The following is a 22702-nucleotide window of genomic DNA, read 5'->3' on the forward strand; positions in this document are numbered from 1 at the left end:
CAGCTGGGTGAGACTACCCCTCTCGAGACTGTCAAACACATCAGCTGGGATGTATGGCTTTGAGATCCTTTCTTTCTCCTTTCCCCACCACACCTAGCGACTCTCCCTCGGTCAGGTCAGCCTGCTGCTCCGAAGAGCAGCATTTGTCATCAGGGATTTATTGGCTTAAAAATAAAGGGGACCCGATGGCACTCAGAAGCCCTGGCCAAGCCCTGAGCTCCAAGCCCTTCCCCTCAACCCTTGGGACCACGGCTAAGAGACTGGAAGAAGCTACAAGGAACAATGACATCTGGCTTCTCCGAACCCTGAAAGAAGCTGAAGACCCAGGTGCTGCCTGGACTCTGCCACCAACCCTTGGTCTGAAAAGACTTCCTCTTATTGTTGTAGAGCAGTGGTAAGCCCGCAGTCTTGGAAGCCCATGACCTGGGTTCAAATCGCACTTCCTCCACTTTCCAGCTGTGTGACGTTAGATTAGTTACTTGACCTCTCTGGACCCCAGTTTTCCCATCTGCAAATGAGATAATGATAGGCTCACTTCCCAATGTGCTTGTGAGGATCGTCTCAACGCACACAAAGGTTTTGGAACAATGCCTGGCACAGGAAAAGTACACAATAAATATTCGCTGTTCTTTCATTATTCATAGCATTTATTTACTGGATTATTGTCTGTCTTGAATATTGGCTCCAGAAGGGAAGAGGAGACTTGATCTCTCTTGCTCCTTGTGGAGTCTCCTGCCCCAGCATAGTGTCTGCATATGGTAGGAGCTTTGTAAATATTCACTGGAGGGAATGAGCGAATGAACACGTCACTTTCCCTCCCTGAGCCTCAGTTTCTTTATTTGTAAGAGGGGAGATTTTTATTTCAACCTCTATGTGTGTTCGTGTTTTCCGAATCTACAGTGACTACATACTGTAGTATGCTTTTTGCAATTAGAAAAAAAAACACATAAATCCTTATTGATAATTGCCCAAATGTGGAAACAAACAAGATGTCCTTTAACAGGTGAGTGGAAAAACGAACTATGGTACATCCAGACAATGGAATGTTATTTAGCAATTAAAAAAAAAAAAGAAAAGAGCTATCAAGCCAACAAAAAGACGTGGCGGAAGCTTAAGCGTATACTGCTAGGTGAAACGAGCCGATCCGAAAACGCTACGTGCTGTACCGTTCCAAGTATGTGACTTTCTGGAAAAGGCAAATGGTGTGACGGTAAAAAGATCAGCTGTTGCCAGAGGTCTGGGGGGAGGGACGATGAACAGGCAGAGCCCAGAGGATTCTTAGGGCAGTGAGACTCTTCTGCGCGATACTGCTGTGGTAAACATGATACTATATATGCTTATGGAGACCCACGGAACATACAACACAGAGTGAACCTTGATGTAAATTATGGGTTTAGTTACTAACGATGTATCAACATCGGCCCCTCGATTGTAACAGATGCACGACACTGACGCCAGATGCTAATAGTGGGGAATTTGGGGGAGGGGTTAAGAGGGGATAGGGAACTCTCTGTACTTTCCCCTCAATGTTTCTGTGAACACAAAACTGCTCTTAAATGTCTTTGAAGTTAAAAGTGTAGGATCGGTTTTAAAAATTTGATTGTTTGGCTTAAAAAAAATCTCGTGGTTTTGTAACTCTGTGTGAGAATCAGCAGTTAGTTCTTTTGTATCCACACGGACCGCAGATTTTTGCGAGTGGCGACTGGAGCACACCAGGGGAGATATTTATTCGGTGAATCTCCGTCCTTGTTACGTTTCTGGATAAGCGCAGGTCGACCCATAGGGGGCGATGCCTCTTCCTTTGGCCTGGGTCAAAGTGCACTTCTGGAGCTCCCGTTCTCCTTCGTGGTGAATTCCCAGACCTTCCTGTGTGCCCGAGGGACATGCTTCTGGGAGCCCGCCCCATGGGCGCGCTTGTGGACACCGATGGTGTGTTCGGTGAGAATGCAATCGATTGATTCATTGGCTCTAAACACAAGCCCGCGCCCTACACTGGCGGACAGAGTTTCCAATTCATTCTTTTTATCTTTGCTTTGCGTTTTAAGGAAACGCGTTCAAGGAATGACAAAATGTGTGGAGAGAAATGATGACCTTACACAACCCAAGACCCCCCTCAGGGTCCCCTAGAGGCTGTCCGTGCGGCTTGGCTGTGTTTGGCCAGCAGGATCCTGTCTGCCGCCTCCTGGCCCCAGGAGTGAGGCCGGAGGAGCCAGCGATGGCCCTGGAAGCCTGTCTCCCGGACGTGGCTGATAAGCCCGAGACACCAGGCCTGGCCTGTGTTCTCCCTGCCTCTCTACCTGGCTTGCTGGCAGATTCACTCTTGAAAGTCTCTCTCTCTCTCCCTCCTCCTCCTCTCCTTTTCCCCAGCCCCAATTCCCACCGCCGCCGCCGCCGCCAGGGGAACAGGGGATGCAAATTCAACTGCTGTTGCCAGGCTCCCCTGCGCGCCTGAGCGTGTGAACTTGAGAAGCGGAGGTGAAGGTCTGCCCGCGCACGTGAGAAAGGCAGTCGGTGCTGAGTTTGTGGGAAATGCGGGCTGAGCAGGACGGGACAGAGTCACATGCTAGGAGGACAACCAGGAACTCCCAGGCTCAGCTGAGGAAGTACCAGGATGCACAAAAGGCCGGAGGGTGCTGGGGAAGAGCGAGCCTTGATTCTGAAGAACGAGCTCTGGGTTTGAGGGGCCCCCCCTCTCCCCGCTCGGCCACCAACCGCAGAGCCCTGGACCGGCAGCCCCTGCCCTTAGCCCTGAATCTGATTCCTTAGAGTGGCCTGGGAGGCCCTGCCCCAACGCCCTGAACTCACCCCCCTCACCTCTCCCCCAGTCTGCTCTGCTTCTGTTCCTCCAACCCCGTGCTTGTCCCCCCCACGGGGACTTTGCCTCTGCAGTCCCCCAGCCTGGGGCCCTCTTCTGATTGGCTCTGACAAAGCTGGTTGCTTCTTAAGCTACAGGCCCCACTCCTGTGTCACTTCCCCTGGGGCCCTTCTCTGACCACACTGCATCAGTCCTGCAGCCCCTGTGTCTTATTTTGTCGGCGTGTTCTCTGAAATTATCTGGTGCGTTGTGTTATTGCCCCTGCGGTCTGCTCCCCACCGTTTGCTCAGTCCACCGTTACGCCGCGTCTGCTGACCGGGCAGATAAACCTGCTGCACAGCCTCAGACGAGCCTGTCACCACTCTGAGCCTCAGTCTGAGGGAAGGTGACAAAGAGCCCAGAGACTCGGGCTGCAAAGAAGACCTAGGAGAACTAGGAGAATGTTTGGATAAGCACCAAGGAGAGGTCACTTGCGGAGAGCAAGGAGACCAGCCTGTGGGAGAAACTGCTGATTTAACACCTTTCATCTGCTTTGCAAAGTGTCGCTCCCCCAGCCCAACCCCCCAGCAAATAGTCTCACCTCCCTCTCGCCCTGGGGAAATAACAACTTCTTAAGGAGATAAGAATACTGATTTGATTTACTCTTATCTCCACGGGAGAGTGGGCTCGTTCAATGTTTGTTCAATATTTTCCATCCCGGAGCCCCGATTCTAGAAACCCTGCAGGCAGGGGCCGTGGAGGAACGAGCTCTGTGACCTGAGGCAGGTCTCCTCCCCTCGGCGAGCCCCACCTCCTCCGTCCCTGGAAGGAGGGCACGGGGCCTGGATGGGGTGGGGGGGGTGGGGATTCGAACCTCGGACTCTCCCGCTGCTGGTATTTAGGATCACGCAGAATTGCCGGGAGGGAGGAGAAACCACAGTGTCCCAAAGCGCACCTGGCGAGCCCATTAAATCACACCGCTCTCCTGCTCTTCCTCTCGAAGCACTTTCCCACCTATTATCTCCCTGCGGCTCTGGGATGGAGGTGGGGCGGCAGGCTGCTAAGAGAGGAACAGAGAGGCAAGGCCTTGCCTGATTTTCTGTATTCGCTTTCTGTCAGTCTCTCCCCCCGGTTCTGCCTCAGGGCCTTTGCACATGCCAGTCATTCCCTCCGCTTGGAATACTCGTCCCCTAATTACCCTCCCTTCATCAGCTCTCTGCTCAAACGTCTCCGTGTTCAAATGTCACCCTGTTCAAATTAATAGCATCCCTCCCACACGCACCACTCCCATCACTCTCCATGCCCTTATTCTGCTTTATTTTCCTTCATGGCCTTCCTCAACACTTGACATTAGACGGTGGCTTTGCTTGTTTATTATCTGCCTCCTCCTCTGAAATGTCAGCTCCATGAGGCAATGATTTTTGTCTGTCTTGTTCAGTGCTGTCTCCGCAGCCCCTGGCAGAGGCCTGGAACAGCACAAATGTTCAATAGTTATGGAATTGCATTAATTTCCCGAGGACAGAGAGGTGGAAGTGACCTTGAAAGCTACATTTCTTCTGTCCCCTGGCCACCAGGCCGCATTTGGTGCCACGGGCGAGTTTCTCTTCTGCGAGAATGCCTCAGCAGAGACCGCGATGCTCAATGTCTCCGGAAAAAAAAAATTAAAAGTGATTCTAATCATGACCAAGATCTGTGTACTTTCTTTGCTAGCCCTATCTTGCTTTCTTGCAGAAAGAGGAGAAAAGGCAAGATATTTAGGTTACATGTTACAGATGAATGATACGGACAAGCAGCGAAAAAGAGAGATGTGATTCCTTCTTGCACAGGGCTGGGAGTTTCTAGCCATTTTTCTTTTTTAAAAAAGTTTTAAAAAGTTCTTTCTATTATTTTTTGGTGGTGGTGCTGAGTCACAAGATGTAAGGCTTTATTTATTTATTTTTTTAGAGGGAGAAGAAGGGAAGGAGAAAGAGAGGGGAAGACACTTGATCGGCCGCTTCTCCCACACCCCGGCCTGCAACCCACACATGTGCCCTGACTGGGAATCAAACCAGCGACCTCTTGGTTTGCCAGCCTGCAAGCAATCCACTGAGCCACACCAGCCACTGTTTTTTTATACCTCATTCAATAGTCCTGGATGGTCATGGATCTGAAAACTACATGAACAAAGTTCATAGTCTGTGCTCTGTGTGCAGGGCACTCCACACCTCATTACCAAGCCCTGAGACGGCCCTGAAAGGTGGGGGACGCCACGAGGATCCTCATTTTACAGGTGGGGAAACGGAGGCGCTTCAACATGAAGCACAGGGTTCATTCATCCAACGTTCTACAGACAGATGCCACCGTAGGCTGGCAGCATTTCCATCATCGTCACTCCCTGTCCTGAGCCAAGTGACACCTGAAAAACCCCATCAAGGAGTGAAATTCCTTGTAACTGAGAAGTTCAGAGTGCGGCCTCTGGAGCCAGACCGCCTGTCTCTGCCTCTGGACCATATAACTGTGGGTGAGTTAATGAGCTGCGCGTCCCTCAGTCTCCTTATCTGGAAAATGGGGGTGATGAGGATGCTGGTATCCATGAAGATTCACTGAGTTTAATCTTCAAGATGCTCAGGACAGAGGTTGGCACATGGTAAGTGCTCAATATTTGTTAGTTATTTTTTATCATCCTCCTCTGTACACTTTCTTTCTCTGTCTCTGTCTCCCCTCTCTCCTTCACACACACACACACACACACACACACACACACACACATTCACACACCCGGTGGGCTTCCTGGAGGAGTTCTACCAGACAGCCAGCTGAGTTCTAAACCGAGTCAAGCTTAGATGTCCTTCTCTGTCAGGAAATTTCCCGCTGAGCAGGGAGTGACAGCTTCCTGTGGTCTTTGCTTCCCTCCCTCCCTCCCTCCCTCCCTCCCTCCCCCAGCCACCTCACACATCAGCTCCACACACAGGTCATGTGCCTGTCCCTCGGCCTGCATGCGTGTGACTCAGCCTGGCAGCAGGACCAGATGATGGGAGAATTGGAGATTAGCATGGCCAGGGGTTGCTCAGAGCAGTTGCCTCACTGCAAAGGTCAAGGTATTAGGTTTCCACCTTGCATGGTGTCCTGGGAGGTTTGCACGAGACCCTGCAGAGACCAGGCAGAGGCAGCCCCATGCCCTGCTCACCATGAGGTTCATGTTATAATTCGTGTTTTCATGGGTACCCTTGACAGTCTGTGAAGTGTTCTCCTACCACCCAAGGTCTGCAGGGCGGCCAGGGTTATTTTGATCATCCCCATGCAATGGGGCTCCTGGAGGCTGAATGTGTTGCTCTGTGTCACTTGGCTGGCAGCACTGGGCTCTCGCTGAGGTCTGCAGAGTTTAAGCCTGGTGTGCTTGCCAACACACTGCACAGGCTGTCCTCAAAGCTGCACGGGAGTGTATGTGCGCGCGCACAAGTGCACACGGAGCGCTGAGCAAGGAGCTGCCCACTCTGGCACAGCTTTTCTGACGGTCCACATTCCATCTGAGCACCGGGAGTGCAGAGTGAGTCTTTTTATTTATATATCATTATAACGTACATTTTCATTTATTTTCGAACAGGTGTTACATTCGCATAGCTCAGAATTCAAGTGAGTACTATAATACATCACTCTCTCTCTCCTGTCATCCATCCATTCTCTCCCCTCTGCGGAGGTATTCACTTACCAGCTTCTCCTGCCGGACTGTTCTGCGCTTCTTCAAGTCGATATGAACATAAATATCCCCCCCACCCCACCCCAACACTCTTCATACATAACTGAACACTCCACTCACTGTTCTGCTCCTTGCTTTTTGTGTTTAATAACATGTCCTGGAGAACATTCCATAGCATTCCATAGAGAGCTGCCTTGATGCTCTCCAAGGCTGTGTAATGCTTTGTTGCAGGACAGTCCCCTGTGAGTAAACATTTAGGTTCCTCCCACCCCTTGCCATGACAGAGTGAGGTACAGCGAGTCAACCTGCACAGGCAGTGCTGGGCACGTGTGCGTCAGATGCTGCAGGACTGGCGTCTGGGGGTCGCCTGGGAGCTCTGTTAGAGCTGGAGCATCGCAGGCCCCGCCCCGGGCCTGCTGCATTAGGACCTGCATTTCAGAAAGACGCCCGGGGCATGTGTATGCACATTAAAGTTGAAGAAGCGCTGGTCTGGAAGATAGATTCCCAGCAGTGGAAACGCTGGGTCAAGAGAGAGATACATTTATAATTTTGACACATACAGCCAAATTCACATCTGCAGAGCTTGATTCAATATATATTCCCATCTGCAATGCCTAAGCATTGTGGGAGAAGCTTGAAAAAAAAAATTCGTATCCAGCACTGTGAATGATGGAGGGTAGGATTCAGTGGGACTGGGGTGGGCCTGGGGTCTGCATTTTATACGCTTCCTGGTGATTGCAATGTTCAACCCAGTTTGGGAACAAATGGCCTAAATATTTCCCTAACCTTTGACTCCAGAAGCTTCTTTAGGGCTTCTGGGCATTGTTGCTATAATGATCTTTAACTTTCTGCCCTAGGGTGGCAAGCTCAAACGCTCACAAGGGCCAGACATGTAGTACTCGTGACTGAAGTGGGCGGGGTTAAGTGGGCTAGGTTTATATTGACAGTGAAGTAAAAAAAAAACAAAAAACCAAAACCAAAACCCAGAACAGGTACAAGCCAAGCAAAACGTATTTGGGCTGAAATGGGGCCACAGTTTATGAATCTGTGGCCTTCGTGCCCTCACAGTGACTTAAAAAAAAATAATCTTGTTTTGGTGAATAATCTCATGTCACCTGCTGAGCCGAGGACTCAGGGCTGCTGCCTCCACGCAGCGCTGAAGACCTCGGGGATCAAGGCGTCCACCACACAGACGAGAAAAGCAAGCCCAGAGAGAAGTGGGCAGCGCTGGGTCCTGCAGAAAAGCTTGATGTGCAGTTACCGACAGCCAGAGGGCACGCTCAGGGCCAGGGCACGCTCAGGGCCGGGGCACGCGAGCCCGTGTGATAAGGCCCCGGTCCTCGCGGAGGGCGGGGCAAGTCCCCAGTGCCTCGTGCAATAACGTGAATGGGTCCTCTGGGCCGAGGCGGTTCCAGGAACCAGAAGAGGTTTCACAGAGGAGCTAAGGGCGAGAAAGACGTTGGTGGTTTTTGGTTTTTGTTCATCTCAAGGGCCAGAACGACAACTCTTTTAGAGTCACTGGCTGCACAGCCTCTGTCGCAACCGCTCAGCTCGGCCGTCGTCTCGCGACAGACAACAGGTGACTGAGCGGTGTGGCCCTGTGCAGCCAGTTCAACTTTACTTATGGACGCTGAAATTTGAACTTCATATACTTTCCACGTGTCATGAAATCATCTGCTTTTGTATTCCACCCCCCCCCCCCAGCCATTTACAAATGTAAAAACCATTCTGAGCTCACAAACTGCAGAAAAACAGGCGGCCGGCCGGATCTGGCTGGCGGCTGGAGTCTGCGGACCCCTGATTTAGAAGATGAAGAGGAGTTTGCCAGGCAGACGCGGAGAAGGGTGTTCCGGGCGGTGAGATTGGCAGGGACAGGGAGGCGGCAAGGAGGGAAAGTTGGAACAGAAAAGTTGGAATCGAGATGCCAGGCTCTTGGCTCCGACGCAGCGCTCTGTCACCTGCGGGCGGGGGCGGGGGGGGGGACACGCATACGTGAGTGAAGGGGGCTGGGTGGGGACTTCCATGAGCAGAAGAGGGGTGGCCCCTCCTTATCTCACTCCTGCCCAGTGTTGCCAAATTCTTTTGGGGAAGCGGGAAATGTACTCATTGCACAAATGTTTTCTGAGAGCTTCGCAAGTGCAAGACTGCCCCAGGCCCTGGAGAGACCGTGAGGTCAAAACAGACCAAAGACGCTGCTCGGGAACGAACGGGGGACAGATGCAAACAGACTCAGTGGGCTCGGTAGCAGGTTGGACAGCGAGGAGTGGGAGAAACGCCATGGAGACACAATGTGCAGGGCAGGGGGTGGGAATGGCAGGGGCGGTGTGAATTTTTAGTTGGGTATCCCGGAAACCTCAGTGAGAAGGGGGCGTCTGAGGAAAGATTTGCAGAAAGAGCTGTCCAGGCAGAGGAGGCAGCAAATGCAAAGGCCCCACGGAGAGAGCCTGCCTGGACCACCCTGGAGACAGTGAGGGGTCTGTGTGGCTGGAGCGGAGGGAGAACGGGGGGGGGGGGGGAGTAGAAGGCGCTGCAGACAGAGAGGTGATGGGGACAGACCAGGCAGGACCTTGTGGGCCACTGTGAGGTTTCTGGCTTTTGTCCTGGGGAGGTGGGAGCCAGGGAGAGCTCTGAGCAGAGGAGGCAGAGGGTCTGACGTCGCGGGTCCTCACAAGACCCCTCTGGCTGCGCGCGGAGAATGGGCAACAGGTTGGTGAGAGTGTGGGCAGGGAGAAGTCAGCAGACTCTGGGTATTTACATGTTGAAGGCGGAGCTACAGAATTTGCTGACGTGGAGGATGTGGGGCGTGAGACATGCAGATCTTGCTGTGAAAACTTCCCATGTGTAATCAATGGCAACCAAGTCAGCTTTAAAAATACCTCCCTGTGGGCCATCAAAGCCTCGTGTAGGCTGCCAGTCTGCAGCCTTTCTCCCGTCCCGCCTGTCTCCAGGCTCTACCTCTCTATCGTGACTGTACCCTTTTCGTATCTCTGTGAACTTTTGCAGATTAGATCGGGGGCTACCCTTCATTAAGGGTAGGGACTGTCCCTCTGGAGCTGGTTTCTGCCCCAGCGTCCCTCCCAAAGGTCACTGGTGACGTGCTTGCTGCCAGGCTGCAGCAGCACCTTCTGGGTCCGGTTCCTGTAAAGCTCCTTCCCCCCTGAATAGCCGCCCCCTGGGACTTGGGCATCTCCCAGGTCTCTCCTGGGAGAGACCTCCCTTTGCTGTAGGTGTCCTGAGTCAACAGATGGAAAAGCCAGGGCGGGGTGGCGGGGTGGAGGAGGGTAAAGACTATGACTGAAGTGAGCTGAATGTGTTCTCTGGACACACCCCTCCTTGGGTTGTTAAATAGTAACAGTAGCTGACACGTCCTGCGTCCTGCGTATTTCACAGGTGTGCATCCTTGCTCTAAGCACTTTATACAAGTGTTAAATCTCCTGACAACACTCTGAGGTGGTTACTATTGTTCTTCTCATTTGCAGATGGAAAACTGTGGGCAGGGAGGTTGGGTGACTTGCCTGAGGTTACTTAGCTTGAGGGTGGCAGAGCCATGATTTGAACACAGGGCATCTGGCTGGGTGGGGGGACTATGAGCATAGCCCCCTCACCCCCACTATGACTTTGATGCTGCCTTCTCCCGACCATCCCGTTTCGTCAAACCATAGAGATTCTCTCCACTTACCATTCTCTCAAGTAGATTATGGGTTGATCTACTTGCAGCGTCTGGTGGTAGAAATCCTGACCCTTTGGCCAGTTTTACTAAAATGCATAGTGTGCAGACCCTCTGAGCGGGCCATTTCCTGCTGGGTGACTGTTCTAGAGAAAGACCTCGCCCAAGGAGGTGAGCACAGGATGTTCGGAGCAGCAGCACTCCTCATAATGAAGAATCGGAAGCAGCCTGAGTGCCCATCCACAGAGGAATGAAAAAGACATTTTGCAAATTCCTAGGAGAATGCTATGCAGCAGGTTAAAGGAGGAAACAGATTTGTAAATGCTGAAAGATCTGTGACAAAGAGAGAGGGGAGAAAACAGTGGCAGGACAATATGGACACTATTCTTGCCATCTCCAGGTATTTACGGAGCCTCTGCTCTCTGCCTGCTGCTTTGCTAGGCACTGGGGGTACAAAACAAATCCCTGCCCTGACCAAACTATGTGTCTTACCTAGGGGTGGGGTGGGGGTTGGGCAGGGAACAAATGGTGTGTCGGGATGGTGAGTGCGGTGAAATATATAATGGAACATTGTTTCCCATTTTTGCAAAAAGAATCACCACAAAATAATACTATGTGTTTTCAGTGCGTATTTATTTATGGATATAAATGCACAGGAAGAGGTCTGCAAGGAAGCTGCCCCAACTGCTGACAGCGTTATCTTGGGGGAGTGGTGGGTGCTGGGTGGTTGTGCAAAGGCACTTTCTTGAGCTTTACAGGAGAATACTTGTGAACCCATGTATTACTGGTGCAATGAAAATTATTAATAGTAAGCAGCTGGGACCCTCATACAGTGCTGGTGGAAATACAAAATGGCACAATCACATTGGAAAACTATCGGCAATTTCTTACAGAAGTTAAACATGTGATTCGGCAATCTTACCCCTGGTGGTGTGAACAGTATCCTGTCTGTGGCTTCCCTGCTCCAGCAGGAGTTTCAACAGGGCTCTGGCTGGAAGCCAAGTAAGTCACCAGCTCCCAGTGGCCTGCCTGCCAACGTTAAGGATGGAGGTGACTCCTCCCCCGCACAACCCCTGTCCTCCTGCAGCCTGGCCTTTTGTTCATCGAGCAGGACCACTCCCTTAGCAAGCAGCCTGAACAGCCAGAGGCTGCTACTCCTGTCTGGGACCTCCTGGGTCTTGCCTGGCTGCTCCGTACCTTTGCCGGGATCCAAAGATAAAAAGCCACCAAAAGCCGGGTTCCAGCGCCTTGCTCTTGGAGGAGAGCACTTTGTAGACGCTCCCTGAGCCTCAGCAAAACTTCTATTGTGTTGCTGGAGACAGAAAACAATGTGAATGGCCCAGTTGCCCTCCAGCCAAAGATTTCCTCTGCAAACACACTCTCACCTAAACCCACCTTGGGACTCTTGAGCTCCCCAGGGGGGCCAGAGAGGAGCGAGATGGTCACTTGACCCTACCATCTGCCGGGGTGGGCAGCCTCCACACTTCCACCCCACCCCCCTGCCCACGCATCTCCCTCTGAGGCCGGAAAACCAGAGAGGCGAGCAGGCAGGCCTGAGAAGGCCAGCTTGACCTTTAAAGGTGAGGCAGGAGTTTCTACAACGCCTCTGGGAGTCCCCTAAGTATCTGTTCCCACCCCATCAGGGGCTGGGAGGTCACTCTCTCAGTTCCTCCTCAGCCCGGGATGGGTTCAGCATCGGGTGAAAGTGTGAAAAGCTAGGGACCTACCCATGCCTGGGGCCCGACCTGGGGCTTTCTGAAACATTAACTGCGCAGAGCCTGGACAGAGAAGCACTTTCCTGTAAAAAGCACAGGCTGGGCTCTGGGGGCTCAGAGAAACTGCAAGCACTCGGCCCTCCAGGGCTCCACGCGGCAGGACTAGACTCCCCGGGGCACAGTTCAGCTGCATGGGGTGTGTAGTGCTGGCTCCCATTCTGACTGGTCTTTGCTCGGGTTATTCAATGGGATCACCATCTCTAAATTAAAGCATTCATCAGTATATTCATTCATTCATTCGTTCGTTCGCTCATTCATTCATCCACTCCTTCACTCACTCATTTATTCATTGGGTCAGTCCACTGCAGGTGAGGTAATGTGTTAGGTTCTTTACGGGACCGACCCCAAAATGGGTTGAGAAAAGCAGCTGACCAAGGAGCTAAGGCCAAGAACTCTGATGTAACTGTCTACAAAGAGATTTAGAGAAAGGAGAGATCCCTTTTTGTCTAGCTCAGGGATTGGCAAATTGTGATCTGCAGGCTGTTGTTGCTATATATAAACTTATATTGGCAGGCAGCCACACCCATTCGTTTACATATTGTCTTTGCTGCTAGTGATACAACAGAATTGAATAGTTGGGACACAGACTGTAGGACCCTTGAACTCTAAAATATTTACTGTCCAGTCCTTCGCAGAAGAAGGTCGCCAACCCCTAATCCCGCAGAGATCGGGAATTTGCAGCTGTAAACCACAGAGCCCGCTCTGGTAATTTCATGAATGGCCGTGGGGGCTCACAGAATGTCCAGGGTACCCAGGAAGCCGGCCTTAGAGGCCAGGACCATGGAACAATGCCCAGACCGCTCTGTGGGACGGATGCAGCGGTGACTCCTCTGAGCACAGACACTGCATCCGGCAATGTTGGCTCCTGGGAACTGAATACCCCAACCCCTGCCGCCCCTGTCAAAGCCACACGCCTCTGCCATTGCTTTGGCCAGGAAAACAGAATACGTACAAACCCTATGGCCCCACAATTCCATTTCTGGCAGACCACCTAAAAATAACCTTGTTCACAGATGGAAGCGGACACACGTGTGAGGATGTTGGTCGCAGCATTTCTTCGAGGAGCTCGGGGGACTTGCGTGTGGCACTAGGAAATGGATACGCAGAACGTGGTTTTATTGGTTAGGGTGAATGTTCACCACTCCAATAAAGACCCCTGATGTTTGTCAGGTCTCAGAGCCACTGGGAGTTTTATGTTCTGATCTTGTAGTAGCCCAAAGTGAGTGTTATCCAGGGGTCATCTGGCTACCCATGGCTTCCAAGGTCACTCTGGGGTTCTCAGGCCAACCTCCCTAGAAGGGAAAAGAACAGGGAGGAGAAGGCCTGGGTTCCACCTACCTGCAAGGGACCTTGGGAGATGTAGTGCCCAAGTGTGGCCTGGAAGAGGAAGAAACCGCTTTCGGGGAACAGCCAGCAGCCTCCGCCACGGTGACGGTGACGCGTGCACACAGCGGGATGCCAAGCAAGAGCCGGAAGTCCTGCATTTATCACAAGCAGCAACGGGGACCCATCTCAGGAACACGATGCTGAGTGAGAAAGTAAGACAGCATCAGAGGCACAACTCTGTACCACTATGTACACATTTTAAAACAATCGTAAAACACCACTTTATCGCTTCATGTATATATTTTAACTATGTCTGTTTGGATACACATATATCCCAATGACTGCACAGCAGATGGATAGAAAGAACACACTTTAAATACACCTGAGTGGGTGTCTGTGCGGGAGGGGGAAATAGCAGCAGTCGAGATGGGTGATGAAGGCAGAAACAAGTGAAAACAGAACAAAACAGAGGCTGTACTCAGGTGCCATGGGTGCTATGCATGGCCTGAGGGGTGTGGCTAACTAACTGCGTGCATCGGAGGTCCAGGTTAAAAGAAGGAAAGAATAAAAGGAATATATATCCATTGCAGAAAATTTGGGAAATAGAGGTAGAAAGACAGAAACAAATACCCCTAATCCCACTGCCCAGATGTAACTACCCTTGCTGTTTTTGTAACTTCTTTCCTGTCTTTTTTGTACAGATATGTAATGTATGTTACCAACGCTGAGATCACAGGCCACATGTAGTTTCCGTTCCACGCTTTTCCTCTCCACTCATTCAGGCGTCATGACCATTTTCCACCCCATTAAATATACTTCCATAGCAGACTTCTAAATGGCTGAATGATTTTCCAAATTGTGGATACGCCTTAATGTATTTAACTCTTTACCTATTAGTGAGAATGTAGGTCCTTTCAAACCTGGGGCTGTCATAAGTAGCGCTGCAGCGAACATCTTTGTGCATCAAAGTTTGTCTGAGTGTGTGATTATGTCTGTAATTTAGATTCTTTGAATGTGAATGAGTTGGTCAAGGGATATGAATACAGGTATATTTGTTTTTTAGGCTTTTGATGCGTTGTTAAAGCTGGGAAAGCGAAAACACATGGACAAAAGTCCATAAAGCATAATGTAAACTATCATCTGTTATTCTAAAGTGAACCTCTGTGAAATCCCTACCTGGGCTAAGACATAGGCCATGGCCAGCCTTGAAAGCCCCTCTCTGGCTCAAACGCATCCCAAACCCCCTGCTCCTCAGCCTGGGAAGAAATCACTGCCTAACTTACACCTAAACGCCATATTCTTTTCTTTATAGCTTTACCATCCAAGCGTGTACCTCTAAGCACTGTGGTGCAACATTGTCTGCTCTGGGCACTGATAAGTAGAATCTACATAATGCATTCCTTTCTATCTGGTTTCGCCGGCTCACGGCATGGTTTTAAAATTCATCCGTGGTGTCGCAGGGAGCTGTATGTTGTTCTTTCTCCACCACAACTTCTCTTTCGTTTTCTCCGAATCCAGGTAAGTTTTGTTCTCTGCTTCAGGTTCTCATTTCTGAGGACCCAAAGATGGGCGGTAGGGGACGCATCTTCTTTCCTGTGCACTCTTCAATTTTTTTTCCAAGCATTTTGTAAGATCCCGTCATAAGATCATCCGTAAAATCTTCTCTGTGGGCACAGAGAGTGCCCATCACTCTCTGTGTTCTCTCATTTCCTCAGAGAGCTGGCAGAGCAGGAGTCTTTTTTTAAAAGAAGATTTTAGTTATTTATTTTTAGAGGAGGGGGAGGGAGGGAGGAGGAGAGGGAGAGAAGCAGAGACATCGATGTGACAGAGAACCATTGATCAGCCGCCTCCTGTATGCTCCCTGACTGGGGACTGAGCTGAAACTCAGGCATGTGCCCTGACTGGGAATTGAACCAGTTTGTGGGACGATGTCCAACCAACGAAGCCACACTGGTCAAGGCCAGGGCAGGATTCTTAACGTCCCCATTTAACAAACGAGGAAACTGAGACTCGGGGGCATGAAGGAAACGCCTGGACTGGGGACTTGCCCTCTGCTCCATTTCACAGGAGGTGACGAGCTCATAGGGGATTCACCACTACGTCTGGTCTTCTCAAGGAAGCCAGGGTGGCGCCGCAGATGGGAAATGGACTCTCTCTAACATTTATTCTGGTGTCCCCTGGATGCCCCAGCTCTGAACACTGCTGTGTCCCGAGTCCCTGTCCTTGTCCCCTTCTCCATCCCTGTGCCCTCCCTGGGTTAATTAGCTCACCCAATCCCGTGGCTTTAGCTCTCACTCTGATCCGGACAATGCCTGCATTCCTGTCTCCAGGCTGACCTCCCCCCTGAACCCTGGAATTGTGTGACTGCCCACTCATCATCTCCATGTGGCTGTTGAATTTGACATCTAAACACGGCCAAAATCAAATTCTCCACCTTCTCCCCCAAACCTGCTCCTCCCACAACCTTTCCCAACCTGGTGAATTCCAATCCCATCCTTGCAGTTGCTCAGGCCAAAAACCTCAGGGTCATGATGAACTCTCTCTCTTTCACCCCCAGCACTTCAACAAATCCTACAGGTCCTATTGTTAGGATAGATCCACAACAGGCCATTTCTCCCCCTCTGCCCCGGTATCGCCCTGGTGTGAGCCATCAGCGTCTCTCGCCTGGACTATCGCAGTATCCTCCTCCCGGCCTCACCGCTTCTGACTTCGCCCCCTCCGAGTCTCTTCCCATAGAGCAGGCAGGGGGACCCTGCTACAACCTGTCAGATCACACCTCTCCTCTGTTCAGAGCTTTCCACGGCTTCCCAGAGAAACAGCCAGGGTCCTTGCAGCCACCGACACAGCTCCCACATTGGCTTCTCTCTCTCCTCAAACTGCCTTTCCTCCTACCGCCCTGTGCCCTGCCTTTCCCTCCTCCTGGCTCTTCCTGCGTCCAAGCCCCTGCACCTGCTGTTCCCTCTGCCTGGAACACAGGCAGGGCCTGCTCCCTCACCTCGTTTAGATCTCTGCTGAAATGTCACCTCCTGAGCGAGGTCTTCTCTCACGCCCTGGGGATGCCTGGCCCATCACTCCCTGTCATCTTCCTTGCTTTGGTTTTCCCCACGGCCATTGCCACCACGTGGCTGATGTGGCGTTTGACTTACTGGGGTCTTATGGACCATCTCTCCTGCCACTAGAATGTCCGCTCCAGGAGGGCAAGGACTCTTTCCTGTTCTGTTCATTGGTCTCCATGCCTAGCACGGGGCCAGGTGTGCACAGTGAGGTTTTCTTCCAACCTGGAGGTATTCGTTCATCCATTTAAGTAATATTTAGGTGCGCCTGGCGCTGTTCTTCGATGAGGCAAATAAGATTCTCCTAGTCCACTGGCAACACCTGCGAGGCGGCTTGGCATGGATTTAGGGTCAGACATCCCTGGATGGCAAAGCTCTGGCTAATCGGGTGAAAGTGGAAGTGACATGTGAAACTTCCATTCTTAAAAGGGCCAGGCACCCGCTCCCCTTCCCCCTTTCTCTTCCTGCTGGTTGACACCTGACCCTACAGCATTCATCTTGGAGCACCCGGTGAACACCACACGTTAAGGGTGGTGGAACCACAAGCTGGAAGGAGCCTGGGCCCCGGCAGGACTCCATCCCTGCCTTGGGCTGTTTATCCCTGGACCATAATGAGGGAGAAACCAGCTCTATTTAAAAGAATTCATCACGACTTGGGTCTCGTCACCCTGTCTCTCTTTAACATAACTAATACAGTGACCTCAGTCGGGTTCATTTCTGAGCCTCAGTTTTCTCACGGGTAAGAAAGAGGCAATAATAATAATAATACCTACCAGGAAGGGCAGTTGTGAGAATTTGATGTCACGTCTTAACAGTGCCTGGTATGTAGTGAGCACTCCAAGAAATGGTAACAGTTTTTGTTAGAATCGCCCCCCCCGCCGTTCAACTAAGGCTCCAGGAAAATTGGAATGTGCCCAGGAAATTTCAAAGGCAGGCTGCAGCATAAAGGGCACTGGGAGAGGGCGTGGCTAATTGTGTTTCTGCTGGCTACAGAGGAAACCGTCTGCTTTCGGTAAGAGCTACCAGTGGGATTGCCAGGTGTCTGGATTTGGACTGGGCAGCCCTATTTTTGAGCTTTCAGTCCAGGAAAGAAACTGGAAAAAAAAAAGATGTATAAATGTGTGTCCAGTATGTCTGTTGAAACCATCTGGCATGCTGGCTGCAGAATTTCAAGATACACCACCCAGATCAATCTCTGGGTCTTGACTAAATTGTAGAATTTACCTTTCATGCACTAATCTCTTTCTGAACCATTTTCTTAACTTTACTGTCAACCCAGGCTTCATGTTACAAACCTTAGGTCTTCACCTCAGTATGGTGGAGAGCAGCACCCCTCTGCATTTTAAGAGAGAAGTAGGAAGAGGGCGATGCTTTATTCAAAGGAGAGGGTAACTATAATCACCCAAACTGGGATGTTATTAATAATTATTCTGGGACAATGGGTATAAATCTGGATTGTCCAATACAAGCCAGGGTATTTGGTCATGTCATTAATAAAGGAATTGATTTAAGTGTGGGGGGGGGAGTCTAGGGGGAAGACAGAATATTAGTTAGGATGCTTTTGGTTGCAAGTAAAGGAAACTTGAGCTAACTGGCTTAAACAATAAAATTTACCTTCTTATACAAAGTTATACAATTTTATCATCTTCTTCTACAAGAAGTCCAGAGGCAGGGCAGTTCCACAGTTGGTTAATTCAGGAGCTCAGTGACATCAAAGATTCAGGTTCTTGCCATCTGTCATTTTGGCATTTTCAACTGGTTAGCAATGTCCTTCTTCATGGTGTCAAGATGGCTGCCACACCTCCAAACATCATGGCCTCACCCAGTTACAACAGCTAACCCTCAGTTGAAGGTCAGGTAGCATTCTACGCACCTTGGATCTATTAACTCTTTTAACCCACGCAACAACCCTGTGAGGTCAGAAGTCTTATTGTCCCCATTGTACAGATACATACAGTCAAAGCCCAGAGAGATTAATTTGCTTACACAAAGTCACACACTAAGGAAATGGTGGGGTTGCGATTTGAACCCAGGAAGCTGGTCTCTACAGTTACAATAACGTCCACAGGCTGAAAAAGAAGGCACACATGTCAGTAGCACAGTTGGGATTCAAACCGAGGGTCCCGAGCGTTTTCTTCAGGCTATATTTCTAATGGTTTCTGGCAGGAATATGATTTGGCATCGCTCTGGAGCCCTGGTTTAATCTGGTATCTACTTTGCTTGAATCAGACCTTGGACCAGAGTCCTCTGGAGAGACCTGCTCCCAACAGCGAGGCTTCCTTTGGAGAAGTTTTGGCTTGAGGATTCGAGGGGTGGCTAAACTAAGACAATCAGGACGCCCATTATGGTTTGGTCTGAAGAAATGAATCCCAGCCTGCGTGTCTAGCACTGGGCTCGGTCGTTGCCGTTCTGTCCAATGTCAAGGGTGGAGATGACTCTTCTTTTCAGAAAGTTGCTCTTGGTTCTCAGAATGGAGAAAAGACTCCCTGGGTGGCTGGCCTGACTGAGGGAAGACCTCATCTGCGTTTGGGAAATGACTGGTAGTCCTGGGCAGTCTGATTACTCATTTCTCACTGGGCTCATTCAACTTGGGGTGGACCAAAATCACCCTTTGTTCTTCCCTGCTTTATCTCTCTCTTTTTTTTTTTAAGCAGGGATTGGGAAGGGGGCCTTCAAACCCTGAGCCTGCAGAACCTGACGGCGTCCTGTCCTGGAATAAGGAACTGCCTAATGTTTCCAGGCAGCATTAACGTCTACCCTGCAGCTGTGAGACTTATGCAATTGAAACGAAGTGGTATTTCCCACTATTTGTGAAGTACATGGCAACAGGAACTCTAAAAATCGTCCCTGCAGAAAAGAATTTCCCTATCGTTATCATCTGAACTGAAAGGGTTTTTTTTTTTTTTTCATTTTTAAAAACTCTGTTTTTTTTTGGTGACGGTTTCCCAGTTATGGTCTATTTTAGGCTCTGCCCTGGAGACATACGAGGATCTAGGGGCTCCCTACTGGAGATCCTGGGGAGTATGGGTGGGGGTGATGGGGAAGAAGGGAGGAGAGATCGAGGCTGAAACGGGGGCAGGAAAGGAAAACCTCCCCCAGCTTGTGTTGCTTAGTCATGTTTGTTCCGGGAGTTTCTCTGTGCCAGGAGGAGCTGGGAGAACAGCCAGGCCCCGGAGTCCCCATTGATGACACCAGTGCTGAGCCCCCTGTCTGAGGCAGGCGACCCAGAGTAGGCAGTGACCTGAAGCAGAGGCTGGAAGGTGCCACCAACCAACCGGAGAAGCTGAAAGGATCTCGCTTATGTGTTCTGTTTACTGATTGACTGTTAACTTGGTTATTGTCCCTCTCCTCGGCTTCGCACTGGAAGCAGCAGGAGGGCAGGAACCTTATCTGTTGCGTTCACTGCTCGGATCCCAGCCTGGTGCTTCGTAGCCCTGGGTCAACACTCCTTGAGTGCAGGACAGAAGGAAGGTGCTGTCTTTCATTCATCATCGTCTGCCCTCCCCACCCCAGAACAACATCAGCTCCACCAGGGCCTGACGTTGTTGGTCTGGTTCCCTTCCGCAGTCCCAGGATCTCGCTCGCTGCCCAGCGCATAGTAGGTGCTTATGGCAGATACTCCTCTCTTGACAGTAGAACCCAGGTGGTCCAGGCAGCCAAGTCCCAGGAGAGGCAGCAGGACTGTTTTAAGTTGGCGGTGATAACCCTGCTCTTGGTCAGGGACTATTTAAGGGAGGTCACGGGACCCAGGCTGCCCTGTGAGGTGTAAGGGAAATTCTGCCCGTGGGGGCCTTTGGGGAATTTTTTCTCTCTCTGATAAGAGGAGAACGCCCCTGCCTTTTCCTTCTCTTTCCTTTCCTGCTTTAGAGTCATTGCGTTAGCAGGTGATGTCATCACTGTAGCAGCCATCTTGCCAACCTGAGGCTCTGCTACCTTGGGAGAAGAGCCACCGTGATCAGGACGGCAGGGTCGAAGGCACCTTGGTCCTTCACAATGTCACCAAGTCCTGAAATAGCCAGGGGAACCAATCTCCTTTGGATCTTTGTTAAATAAACAATGTCTTTACGTGTTAACCCCTCAGTAGCCCATTTTTCTCCTCCTTGCAAGCCAAATGCAGCCGAATGAATTCAGCCCTCAGTCCACGAGTTGAATACATAAAAGCCTTCACTTATTGAACGGTTAGTACCTGCTTTAAGCACTTTCCCTGAATTAACTCCGGAATCTCTGCAACAACCTTACGATGTCAGTACAGTTATTATCCTCAGTTCACAGCTTCGGAAAAGGAGGCACAGAGAACTTAAGTAATTTATTAAAAGTTGGATCATCCTTCCCTGGTGATGGGAGAGTCGGGAGAAGTATTCCAGAGGTGCCCGAGGGAGTGACGGAATACAGAAGTATTGGGGTGGGCCAAGGGTGGGGTCCGCTCACAAATGTGAAATGTTTAGACGGTCTTTTTGGCGGTGTGGGCCAATTCTTGGGTGAAATATGGGATGGGTGTGTGTGTGTGAGTGGGTGTTTGTGTGTGTGTGAAACAAAGTTCTCTGAAGGTGAAGCAAATCTTCCATGGTCACAGCTGGGAAGGGGGACTAACATTTGTTGAGCACCTACTAAGTGTCAGATACTTCGTATCAGTGGTTCTCAACTATGGGCCATTCTGTCCCCGGGGGGGGGGGCATTTGCAGTGTCTGGAGACATTTTTGGTTGTCACAATTGTGAGTGGCACCTAGTGGGGAGAGTATGCTGCTGAATGTCCTTCAAAGCACAGGATGTTTCTCCACAAGTAAAAATTACCCCCAAATACCAACAGTCTTGAGGCTGAGAAAACCTGCTTTGCGTACAATTTTTCCTCTTATAAAGGCTCCCATTTTACAGATGAGGCAACTGAGGCTGAGAGAGGTGAAGTGTCTTGGCCAAGGTCACCCAGCCAGTTAGATTTGGAGCTGAGATACAAAATGCAAGCCCGTTTCATGCCAAAGCCAGGATGCATCCACTATGCACACCCCTTGTGGTGGACAGGACTCATTAAAAGGTGAGGCAACCGGAGTTCAGAGACATGTAACGTCACACAGCAGAGCTACTCCAGCGACCTGTACAATTTCCTCAGAACCTTCGCAGTCAGCCACATTTTGGACATAACCGGCTCCACTAACCATACCTGGCAGGCTCACCTACCTCATACCCTTTACTCCCTGCCCAAGGGAACTTCACTCACCCGAGGCCCAGACCAAATGCCATCTTGTCCATGATCCTGAAGGAACAGAGCTTGTAGGGTGGAAGCTACCCCACTCTCGTCCAGCGTCTTTAGGCATTTCCAGTATTCACCCAGAGGCCACTGGGAGAACAATCCTGGGTGTTTGGAACAGAAAATAAATGAGCAATAATGCTCCTTCCTAAAGGATGATTACAGTCTACAAGGGGATATTATACGAAACGGCCAATCCACTGCAGAGATAATACCATCTCTGGCCAGTGAATAGGGAGGGGTTGGGTGCACAGATTGGAGAATGGCGCCTGGCCAAGAGGGCTGTTTATACAGGCAATAATAATTAAGAACAAACACTTATAGAGACCTTTCTAAGTGATAGGCACTGTTCCAAGTATTCCCTATGGATTAACTTGTAACGGTGTGAAGGCCCCTGTGAGCTAGGAGCCATTTTTATTCCCATTATATTGAACAGAACACTGAGGCTTTTGAGACAAGGAAACCAGCCAAAGGTCCCCCAGCTAGCGAGTGTGGGAGATGGGGTTTGAATCTGAGCATCATACCTTCCTGTGAGGCAGGCAAAGTCACTGTCACACAGAGCAGCCCCGACTAGAAGCCAGATTCCCAAGACCTTACCCGTGGAGGTGGGTGGATGGGAGAGGGGCTCAGGCAGAGCAATTATCACTTAGAAACTGAGAACAGATGGTTTCTTCTGGGAAAGGTGGAAAGGGTAGGCTCAGCTCATGGGGGCAAAGAAAAATCCACAAAGAAAGAGAAAAAGGAAGAAAGGATGGAAAGAAAAAGGAAGAAAGGATGGAAAGAAAAATAAGGGAAGGAAAAGGAGTAACAGCGAGAACCTCACGTCTTCCTTCTCAAGGTCGAGTGCTGCTCTCGAGGGCACCCAAAGGGCTGGGTGTCCCAGAGGCAACACAGCCCGGGCGCGGGCCGCCCCTCTTTCTTCCTCGGGCCGGCTTGCTACGGAGCGGCTCCGCTGCCAGCGTTTCCAGCTGGGTGTTTACTCGGCCCGGCCGCGGCCACGGCGGCCGGACCTGCGTGCTTGTGCCTGTGAACGCAGGGTGTCGCGTGTGTCGGGAGGGAGTGGCGTAGCCCGCGGCGGGGGTGGGGGCGCCACGCGTTGGGCTACAGAGTTGGTGCGCTCGCCTCCGAGCTCCGCCGGGCCCCTTCCGGAGAGTTCCTCCCGCCGGAGA

At 50.9% G+C, this 22702-nt stretch overlaps 1 long non-coding RNA gene across 2 annotated transcripts; it reads right to left on the bottom strand.

Annotated features, from left to right (window-relative positions):
- Nucleotides 1-10753: 10753 nt before the first annotated feature.
- On the bottom strand, nucleotides 10754-22651 carry LOC123815108. 2 transcript variants are annotated; one of them, XR_006785016.1, is made up of 4 exons: nucleotides 22352-22651; nucleotides 21504-21637; nucleotides 13251-13438; nucleotides 10754-11449 (listed from the first exon to the last, which is right to left on the bottom strand). It is a non-coding gene; the product is annotated as an uncharacterized LOC123815108 (long non-coding RNA). The 2 variants fall into 2 exon arrangements; XR_006785015.1 differs by having other exon boundaries at nucleotides 10754-12999.
- Between the last annotated feature and the right edge of the window lie 51 nt (nucleotides 22652-22702).

This window comes from Phyllostomus hastatus, unplaced genomic scaffold (assembly GCF_019186645.2).
Source record: "Phyllostomus hastatus isolate PE091 unplaced genomic scaffold, TTU_PhHast_1.1 phas_contig_17, whole genome shotgun sequence".
Taxonomy (NCBI): Eukaryota; Metazoa; Chordata; class Mammalia; order Chiroptera; family Phyllostomidae; genus Phyllostomus; species Phyllostomus hastatus.